This window comes from Octodon degus, unplaced genomic scaffold (assembly GCF_000260255.1).
Source record: "Octodon degus isolate 3935 unplaced genomic scaffold, OctDeg1.0 scaffold00089, whole genome shotgun sequence".
NCBI classification, from domain to species: domain Eukaryota; kingdom Metazoa; phylum Chordata; class Mammalia; order Rodentia; family Octodontidae; genus Octodon; species Octodon degus.
In genome coordinates, this window is record NW_004524665.1 from 803,198 (window position 1) to 813,803 (window position 10,606).

Consider the following 10,606-nt stretch of genomic DNA (forward strand, 5'->3'; position numbering starts at 1 on the left):
CATATGTTAAAGGCTCAGCAAAAGATATGCAGCCACCAGTCCTGCCAGGAGGAACGATGCGCCCAGCAATTAAGGAAAGCATCACAGCTCTGGGCTTCTTGGATGGAGAAGAAGAAAAGCAAACAAGGTCACCCAAACACCTCTGTCCACCTTCCTGATTCATTTACGGCTGACAACTAAAAAACACCACCACACCAAATAGGCCGAACAAACATCGCTCTCTACCCAGCATGCGGCCTTTATGGACGAGATGGCAATAATCTGTAATAACTTTCCATGCGTGATAGAGAAGAGAGGCCTGCATGTCAGACAAGGGTGAAGCTGTTCCCTTTTTCCAGTTGCATGTGGTGTGTGAGAAAAAAGAAGGAGTGAGAGAGTGGTAGAGAGCAAGCTAACAAAAGAGAATCTTCTATCATTTGAGATAGGTGAATTTGCTTCAATCTGAATGCTGCCCAAACAGAAATAAAAAAGCTGGCATGTAGGTGATGTTTCTTAAGTGACTACACATTTTCATGTCCTTGTGCCTGTATGCACGACACACACACACACATGTACACACGCACGTGCGCATGCGAGCGCGCGCACACACACACACACACACACACAAATGCTCTTCTAAATTCTTAGAAAGGTCTGATAAGCTTTCAATTACTGAAGGAAACCATGGAAGGGAAGTCTATGGAATGACTGACACTGGAGTTAATTTATGCTGACATTGGAATTAATTTATATTGACTTACACATAATGAAATTAATCATTCCAATTTTAATTAATGTCCTTCTTTTAGTCTCCTCTATTAAGGAAAATTCACATGGTGGAAAGCATAGAGCTGCCATCAAACTGACTAATAATTTTCAAGGTTATTTTACGTTATCACTTTTATGTTAAAAGATTGCATTAAATTTCCATTTAGAGAGTTCCTTTCCTTCCACTTTCTAGGTTTAACTTACATGGTTAAGACATGTGATTCGGGGGAGGGATGGAATCAAGAAAACAAAAATACCCTGGAGGTAAAATAAACCACTCCATTATCATGAATGGAACTTGAAGCTGCCCCAAATCATCCAATAACATTTTTGTGGGGGCACATAGCTCAGTAGAATAGAGACTTCATTCAAGCATTAATTGTTTTCAAAATCATCCAACTTGATACCATATTAGCTATTTAAAATGCCAAACCACATCCTCATTCAGTTGATGTCAGAAAGTTTCAAAACCACAAACCAGAGGCCAAAGATAAAAGGTCAGTTGAATTCATTACTTACAGGGGGAGATCAACTTTCAAAAGACAGGCAGCTATAAATATTTGTTTGCACAGGGAATGAACTATAACACTGACTCCAGTTGATCAAGGTAGCTGTGGATATTCATCTGAGTGGGAAGATAAGCCACAAATGAGTATGTCATGTGGGAGCTCACTGCAATGGTGTGCACTTTGGCTTCTTGTTTTTTAGGAAAAGAAATAAGAATTTGGCCTCTCAGGGACAATATGGGCAGAGAGGTGAGGAGACAGGCTTGTCTGAACTCTCAAGGAGCATTACCAAGTGGGCTGCAGCATCAGCGCCAGAGCTACAGGCAGCATCACAACCTGCCTTCCACTACTGAACAATTTGATCTTGACCACTTTCTTCCCTGAGCTTGTTTCCTTCATGTAAAACAGCAACGACTTCAGCACTGACCTCAGGGATGCCGTGGAAAATTAATGGAGATAAAACATGCAGCAGGCTTTGCCCACAGAAAATCATGCAGTAAACATTAGTCTCTTGTGTTATTTTATTATTACGTCTAGTGATTGTTGTTTCCATTTAAAATACGCCACTTAATCTGAAAAGTACTTTATCCAATGTGTTGCTACCACCTTCAGCCAGAATTCAGATTCCACTTTACCTTGTTTAATTATCAACAGAATGAAAAATCTAGGGCAACAGTTCTCAAACCTCACTGACCTTCACAGTCTGCAGGCCAGCTCGGTAGGGCACACAGTGCTAGACTCTACCTCCACAGTTTTAGCTTGTGTGCACTGGTGCGGGGACAGGAATCTGCATCTCTAACAAGTTTCCAAGGGCTCGGTATCAAACAGGAGCGCATCATCAATAGAGAATCACTGCTGTAGACATTCACTCGGAGTCTTCCGTTTGACATGTTTCATTTAGAAGGAAAAGAAACTGGGACTCACAAATCCTGGAGGAAATGACGGAGCAAAAGATGACTGCTTGGGGAGTCTATCAGACACACAAGAAAACAAAAACACAGCCCAGCTGCCAATCCGTAAGAGTCTGGGGAGAGCTCAGAGCAGGTTGTGGAGACTTCATGCTTTCCATGAGAGAAGCTGTGTTAGACTTTAAGGGGGCTATGCTGGATTTAGGGATAAGAGAAGAGGACAACAAGCAAATTTAAAACAAACCTTTTAAATGATGATCTCTTAAGCTCTGTATCCTAATATACTCAAGCAGAAGGTCATGCCATTCAGCAGTAGTGAAATTTAAGTCACTTAATCCTTCCCTGAATTAAATGGAAGAAGTTGGAATTCCATTGTAATTAGATGGCTTAAGTCATTTACAATGTAGTTCTGAACTACTTTCACAACTCGCATTGTGTACCATCAATTTGCAACACTTTGTGTTTAAACTAAACAGAAGAGTACATATAAATACAAAACAGAGACAGCAAAGATAATGGTTTTATTGTATTACAGCTCAATCTATATTCCTGGCACTATTATACTCATAAAATATGCATTGAAAACTCTAGGTGGGAATTCTATTCTCATCCATGTCTAAACGGCCTAACAAGGCTACCCTGAGCAATCTAGCCCTGCTGGAAAATATTTCACCTGGCAAAATCCCAAAGCTATTCACTAAAAATGTGTGATCAGAGGAAAGCAAAAGCAACATAGGAAATGCTCCACATTTTCATTATTACAGACACAAATAGATATGCTGCTAATTATTTTCCTAAATCTCTTCAGCCTGGAGTTATGAAAATGAAAAATAAATAATATCAAATTTCATTCCTGAAGTTCAGTATTTCCAAAAGACTTTTATAAATAAACCTAATCCCCATAGATGTTCTGTGTATAAATGACTTGGAAATGGGTGAATGTAATATTCATTTCTTAGAACTTCTCAATACTAAGAAATCGTACTGAATCCTGTTTGTTTTCGTTTAACTCAGAGATTCTAAATCCTATGCTTGGCTGTTAAAATTCCCCCAATGATTCATGTTTAGGCCTGATACCCATAGTCTTGACATTGTGAGATGCTATGGACCTTAGGAAATAAGGACTTGTGAGAGGCCTTTAGGTCACTGGGGGCTTGCCCTTGAAGAGAATTGTGGGACCTCCTAACCCCCCACTCCTGGTCTAGGTGTGGCCTTTGGTCCTGTATACTTTCCCATCATATGTCCATTGGTCATCACGTGATTGCCAACTTGAGTAGATTAAAGAGATACCTAGCACCCTTCTAGACATGTCTGGGTGGATCACAACTCTGTAGCCTTGAATCCTGTGTCTGCTCTCTAATCCTTTCCTGTCAGGCCCTGCTCCCCTGCTCTGCTTCCTAGCCACCGTGGACTCAGCAGCATCATTCTGCCATGCCCTTCTGCCATGATGTTTCTGACCTGGCTCAGCCAGCCATGGGCTGGAACCTCTGCAATCCTGCACCAAATTACGCTTCTCATCCTTTAAGTCCCGGCTATCAGGTATTGTATAACAGCAATGTGAAAGCTCAGTGATATGCACCAGGGAGTACCATTATCAACTGTCACCTCTGCTAAATATGAACTAAATAAACATTTCTTTTTTGTTACCAAGCTACTATGAAGCTCGTGTGCTTCATAGTAGGAATGTGGAGTTGACTAATACAATAAGTAAGTAGAAAATCCCATTTTCATATGCACAGTGTAGATCCCCAGATACAGAGCTGCAAACTAACAGACATCTCTTTCCTTGCAGCTCTTAAAACAAGCACTTCTCAGCTCCTGTTCTCTTTATTTCTAATAAGTTGGTGGGCATTCACATCATTGCTTTCTTGCACATAATGCAATGTGTTGAACAATGGTTTTTGTTCTGGCTGTTTTTGTGATTTCCGCATTTCTTTGGTTTTTAGTGTTTTGACTAAAGTTTTCTTTGACTCTTTGGTAGTGGTGCTTGGTTAACATTTTTCACTAGTGTGAGGGGATTTAAAAATACCCACTATTTGTTAAAATTTCACTTTCTGTGCCAATTTATTTTCTTGTCTCTTTCTGATCCTGAGATGTGTATCAGGCACTGTTTGATGTATTCTCGGAAATTCAGTTGATCTTCTTCAATTTTTAACTATGTTCTTCAACTAGATTAACTTCTATTTATTCCCTTTCAAATTTGCTCACCCACTCTTTATCTTTCATCAGTCAGCTATTAAGCCCTTATGGCAAAATTGTCCTCTTTAGATATTTTGTTTGAATTATAGAGTATCCATTGGGTTCATCAGAATAGCTTTGATTTTCTGTTGAAGGTTTTCATTTGTTCCTTTCTTATGACAAAAGGCTTAGTTCCTTGTACATGCAGTAATTGTAGTATATACTTCAGCATCACCATTATTTCAAAATCTGTGCTTTCTTAGAGCCCTTTTTTTTTTTTTCTTTTCTTTTTTTTTGACTGCTTTTTCTCTTTTCTGTTTCATTTGCCTTCCAGGAATTTTAATTTCATACTGACTGTGGTGTTGACACATTCTGGGGCTCAAGGTTCTGTTGCTATTCACTGATAACAGATTCATGCTTTTTAAAAAGCAGTTGATTTGTAGTTTTAAAAAACAACCATTACTGATAAATCACTTTTGACTTCAGGAGACTTCCTTTTTACACTTTAGTAGTAGGATGAGTCTTTTTCTATTTCCTTCCCACTCCAAAAGAAAAAAAAATCTTTACCTAAAAAACCTAAATAATACTGTCTACTTGTTCATGGAAAGTTTTGAGTGTTGCAGAAAGAAAGGAAAATAGAGAAGTATCCTTTCTATAAGCATGAGCTTTCAAGGTGTCCAATTCCTCCATTATAATTCTGGAAGTTACTCCAACTAACTATATTTGCCAAAATGTTGGTGAGCTTTTAAGTGGCACAAAAATCATATCATGCATAAATCAAGCTTAAATTTTTCCTACAAAAGCAAAAAAGTCTTCCAAACCAATTTAAATAGACAAATAAGAATCAAAATACCTTGTAGAGTGTCTGCTTCAGTAAAAACAGAATCTCTTTATCTGTCAGCTATTTTCCCACAAACATTTTCTATTTAAGGATGAAAGAAAGCAAATACTTGTATGTAATTCATATCCAATTTGAGTCCACTGCCACCACTTTTAGTAAATCAGGTAACCTCAGTAAGTAACTGTTTTTTCTCCTCTGCAAAATATTTGTAACAATAGGTCTTTCAAGCACAATACTAAATAAAGAGCTGTCATTCAGTAAATAATTATTTTTTCAAGGCAGAAACCTCTCCCTTTAGGTCATGAGGCAGAAAAAAACTATTTTTTTTTATATTTCTTTGTGTGTGTGTGTGTGTGTGTGTGTATGTGTGTGTGTGTGTGTTTAGGGAAGGGTCTATAGGGTGTTCAGGGTCTCACTACTAGATCAGACTCATAGGGATCCACCTGTTTACAGCCTCTCAAGAGCTGGGATTACAGGCATGCACCACTAGGCCCAGTCTCAATTGCCATCTCAGCACACCCCGGGGTGGGGGCCAGCACAGCAGGCCTGGGGAATCGAACCTCCTTCCCTGAGCCTGCTTGCTAGCACTTTAATCCACTGAGCTATAGAAAAAAATATGTAATCCAAAAACCAAAATATAGTTTTTATGTGCTACCTAATTAGAGGCCAGCTGAAATAAAAACTCTTAACACTCACTATAGCTCTGGCACTCCATACACCAAGAACTGTTTGTCCACACCCTGAAGTAGTTCTGAGTCTGAAAGATGAAACCCTGCTTCTACACCCAGCCTCTGTCACGGCCCCCTGCACCCTGCTGCCTCGAACACCAACCCCGGTGACTCCATCCAAGGCTTCACATGCCATGCCATGGCCAAGCCCAGAGGCCCATGTTCCTCGTGCGACCGTCCTTGGCTCTGAACCCCTGCAGCTGTATTGTGTGCAATCTGACAGTCACTGCCTTTGGGGATATCTTCATCCCTCTGCCTGGTTGTGTTTAACACAGCACTAACTCTGCCTTCTGGCAACTACATATTCACACACCTATGTCATCATTAAAACCGATTTCCAAGCAGACAAAGACAGCGCCCAGTAGGCACTCCGGCTCCTAATAGGTGCTCAAGTAACATTTGTGGGATTAATCAATGAAAATCACTTTTTAGAATTTCTTCAGCTGACATTCTATGGATACATGGTATTTCAATATTAAAGCCCAAAGATTAGAAGCAAACAAGGGAAAAAATATCTGCCTCGCAACCAACCTCACTATCTAAGGGAAACAATCCAACATGAAAACAAAAGGGAAAACATGAAAACAAAAAGGATGCTTAGTATTGACCTCGGTGGTTGTAAACATTCTTCATTTTCACAAGATCAAGGTCTGCTCTACACTAGCCGGAGCTTGATTAGTACCTCAGCCTTTCCTAGATCACTTCCTCTTCATTATAACACTTTCTTTCTTTTATTTGATCATCTAATGCTAGAAACAAATAAACAAAAGCCCATCCTAACTTGGTTTGTGTCAAGCAAAGATTAATACTGGACATTTTAATCACCAAATTCGTATTTGGCACTGGGTCTTGGGAGAAAGCCTCACTTATTTCTGATACAAACACAGGAATAAAAGAAAAAACACCACTGTGTAAACAAAATATGTTACATTTTAGTTCGCACAGAGAACAAGGCTTCAGTGAACCATGATTTCAGGGACAGTTGTGTTCTCAACGCAAGGTAAGGCACAGAAAGTAGGATATCTTTCCCCAACATGCCTATATTCAGTAACCTTTATTCAGGTCAAACTTTTAAGCAGTCTTACTTTTAAGCAACATTAATTTTTATGAAGACAGAAAAAGATAGTATAGCTAATTCTTATCTTCGTCCACACACAGCTGTGAAAACTAGACCTGGAATTCAAGTTAGTCTGCGGGAGGCCCCTGCAGAGCTACCAAGTGACTGTTTTCATCAACAACTATTCATGACCCTCTTTCTGGAAATTTCCACTCTACAGACAGCCTCTTTGGAAGACATTTAGTCCTTCAAAATCCTTTCATTTTTCTCTATCTTCACCCTACCAAGTTTAACTTCTTTGGTTTGAATTGTATATTGTATTCCCCAAATAATGTATTCGTTAAAAATGCAAAATGCAATTTCCTCCCCCTAACTTCCACACACTGTGTAACCTGCCATGACACTCTCCTCTTCAAAAGCAAAGAAGCAAACAAAAATAAGACAGCATGTGCTTCCTTCCTCACCTCCTAGCCAGAGCTTCATATGCCAAGCCTTGCTCTCCCAGTGTACGCCTCTCTTCTGGCATATTAAGTCTGATAATTGCCAACGCATTAGCCACGCTGGTGCTCAATAAAACAGGAAGAAATAGCTTGGTGGTCTAAGCACCTTCCTGGCAAGTGCAAGGACTGGAGCTCGATCCCTGGACCACATGCCATGCCAGCCCCACACCAAGCCGGCAACCAAAAATGGACGTGGTGGTACATGCCTGTAATCCCAGCACAGGGGAGGCTGAGACAGGAGGATCACTACAAGTCCAAGCTGCATGGTGAGAACCTGTACAAAATAAATAAAAGATTTTTTAAATTAAAAAAACAAAACAAAAAAAGCCAGGAAGATTGTCCCAGATATCTTCAAAACTTCAGAAGCCTCAGGTAATGACAGGGCTCGTTACTTGTGTTTCAATTGCCTAAGATCAAAATCCGACACGTTAGATCTATCATGTAACTAAGCCTGTCTCCAGCAGTAGGCATGTCTTTCTTGACAAGCAAAAGAGCTGTCCAAATGAATTAAGGCTCCTGTTTCGTCTCCTGAACCATACTCTTAAAAGCTCACCTATTATGTAAAACTTCTGCATGAATAAATCTCTGACACTCTGCTTTCACTGCCTCTCCTCTGGTGCACAGAACTTCCTAGAGTTTGCCTCTTGGACATGTGCCTCTCTAATCCAAGTGGGGCCAAGAAGAGAACCGTGCTTCTGTGTGTGTGTGTGTGTGTGTGTGTGTGTGTGTGTGTGCATGTGTGTGTGTATTAGAGTTCTACTACATGTCTACATAAAATAACCATCATACCTGAAGTGCTGAATTTATTAGAATTATAATAGCTTTCAGAAATAGCTATAAATTCATATTATTGTCCTACTCTAAGAATCACATATTGTGAAGTCAACATTTGAACAGTTTTATTAACTGAAACAAAAGAATTCTAACATTCTTGTGGTACTGGGAAACACATAAAATCATATTTGTATCTTCCAAACACCAATAATCATATTCCAATGCAAGGGATTTTAAATGCAAAGTATCGTGTTTCTTAGATAATTTTAAGAAAACAGACTATTAGACACATACAACCTCTTTTCATAGAAAATAAAACATACCTACTTATCATTTTCTTTTTATGTATTTGGTACAGGGTCTGCAGGGTCTACGGGGTCTCACCACATAGATCAGCTTCATAGTGATCCTTCTGCTTTCAGCCTCCCAAGTGCTGGGATTACAGGCGCACACCACCACACCCAGTCTCAATCAACGTCTCAGCACACCCCTGGGGCAGGGCCAGCACTGCATGCAGGGGACCAAACCCCTGCCACTGCACTGTGCATAAGCAGGCACTTTAGTCCTTAGTCTGCTGAGCTATCTGGCCAGTATACCTACTTAAAAATGTGTTTGGTATTTTATATATTTCATCATAGAAAAGCCATGTGAATTTTCTTTTATTCATATTCAGCACATTTTTCATATGTTGAAAAGCCATGTGAACTTTCCTGTTATTAAAGAAAAATGTGTTTTTTCATTTATATCATTACCAAATCATCAAAGAACTGTGACATTTTTTAATTTTTATTTTCGTAAAGTCTTATCTATGGGTATGCTCTGTCACATATTTAAAACCAGAATTGAAAATAAATAAACATTTCTCCAAAGAAAATAAACACAGAGCCAACAAGCAAATGGAAATATGCTCAACCTCACTAATCATGAGAGAAATGCAAATCAAAACCACAATGATACACAACCTTTCACTCATGTGGATGATGACTACCAAGAGCACAAGCCAACAAAAACAAAAGCAGAAGGCAACTATCAGTGAGCATGTGGAGAAATCTGGACATTTGTGCACAGTTAGATCAGAAAATGGTGTAACCGCTACAGAAGACATTATGGCATTTCTCAAAATGTTAAAAATAGAATTGAATTATAATGCAGCCATTCCACACCGGGTGTAAATTCTAAAGAATCCAAAGCAAGGATTGGAAAAGATATTTGCACCCCTGTGTTGATAGCACCAATGTTCACAATGCTGCAAGGCAAAAGCAGCCCTAAGTGTCCACGGGCAAATGAACAGATCCACAAAATGGGATGAAAGTGGTTTCCGTAGTGGGAGTGGTTATCACATTCGCCTCACAAAATGTGATGTATGCATGTGATAAAATACAAAAATCTGAAAGAAACAGTAGACACTATGAAAGGGAAAGAAACTGTTCAAAGTGTAGGAACAGCTAGGACGAGGGAAAGGAGAAAAGTAAGAAGGAAGGGGGAAAATATATATATATACACACACACAAGATGGCTTGGATAATTATGTTGCTGATCTCTACTGTTCTACTCTACTGAAAGGAACAGTTAATGCTTACATTCTTTCCTTCTTTTTAATTTTTTGACCAAATTTTCATGCTTATAGCTGGTAATCTGAACAACTAATTTGAAGACAACACTATGAAATATAACAGGCACTATTGAATTCCTATCATTTTGTTTAGTGAAATTCTGTATGGCTCATAATTCTTTGTATTATGTGAGACACCATAGGCCCTTACTAAATACATAATAAATAATAAATAAATAAATAGAAATACTACAACATAGATAAACCTTGAGGGCATTAGGAGAATCATGCTTCTCGTAACCCCTAAAGCTACCTGGAAAGAGATATAGTTGTTTACATACACTCAAATACTTCTTTCTCCTTCATGCTCAAGGTCAAGAGAGGTTATAGTTTTGTTCTTCATTTCTTTTTTAATTTGTCTACATTCCTCCTCACGAGCTTTCACTAACAACATCAATAATCCTGAAAGTATGGAAATGCTTCTTACCGTAATCAGAATAGATTTATGCACACTACATAAAAATTCTGACAACTTCTTAATCATCGCTACTATTATGTAGATGTAAATTACAGTGCTACTCCCCAAGAAAATCAGCATTGTGACTCTTTGGAGGACATACTTCTCTTTTAATTAACAGACTGCTAAAAATTACTTGACCATATTTTTCAGTTTATAAAACACTGATCTGTCTACAACCCCACACCACACTCAGAACCTCAGAAGGTGGGCACTGCTAGCATCATTTTACTGAGGGGGCACCTGAATCTCAGCAGTTGGTATAACTTTCTTTTGTTTCTTTTTTTTTTTTTTTTTT

At 38.9% G+C, this 10,606-nt stretch overlaps 1 protein-coding gene across 5 annotated transcripts in view; it reads right to left on the reverse strand.

The window, feature by feature from the left end:
• Pid1 (phosphotyrosine interaction domain containing 1) overlaps positions 1-10,606 on the reverse strand; it is a 250,941-nt gene that overhangs the window by 212,926 nt on the left and 27,409 nt on the right. Inside the window, exon 1 of one of the 5 annotated variants that reach the window (XM_023722261.1) lies at positions 1,948-1,969. The exons of the other annotated variants lie outside the window; for them this stretch is intronic. The gene's annotated coding sequence lies outside the window, so the exon portion shown is untranslated. Of the gene's footprint in view, positions 1-1,947; positions 1,970-10,606 lie in introns of those variants that run through there. 5 annotated transcript variants of the gene reach the window in all.